Source organism: Trachymyrmex septentrionalis, unplaced genomic scaffold (genome assembly GCF_001594115.1).
Source record: "Trachymyrmex septentrionalis isolate Tsep2-gDNA-1 unplaced genomic scaffold, Tsep1.0 scaffold34, whole genome shotgun sequence".
Classification (NCBI taxonomy): Eukaryota; Metazoa; Arthropoda; class Insecta; order Hymenoptera; family Formicidae; genus Trachymyrmex; species Trachymyrmex septentrionalis.
Window position 1 is genome coordinate 172,319 of NW_017305504.1, and position 404 is coordinate 172,722.

At 27.2% G+C, this 404-nt stretch overlaps 1 protein-coding gene across 3 annotated transcripts in view; it reads left to right on the forward strand.

Annotated features, from left to right (window-relative positions):
* LOC108750237 (trichohyalin) overlaps positions 1-404 on the forward strand; it is a 123,382-nt gene that overhangs the window by 112,266 nt on the left and 10,712 nt on the right. The window lies entirely within an intron of this gene.

A 404-nucleotide genomic window follows, 5' to 3' on the forward strand; every position in this document is an offset into this window, starting at 1 on the left:
CATTATACCACAACGCTAATATTCAATAGCCAGCACTTATTATAACGCATTTCTACTTTCAAGTATTTCGAAATGTCTCTGAGGTACATTTAATATTTAATTACACCTACTTCCTTATTTTTCTTAAACTTGAGTGTATTATCACATGAATATATGTATTTTTGAATGTATTATTTGTTATTTAACATTTTATTTGACTGTGTGTATATATTTTGAGTTATGCAAATTTAAATAATAGCATGGCATTTTGCTAATGTGGCCCTTTATGGGTATTGATTACTCACAAAATATTTATTTGATAATCGATTTTAGCTCTACTGTTAATCTATAGTTTATATTACGTGCACTATTTTTACTACTGAGATTTTTAGTACTGAGCAGCTTATATGCAGAAGTTATGTGAA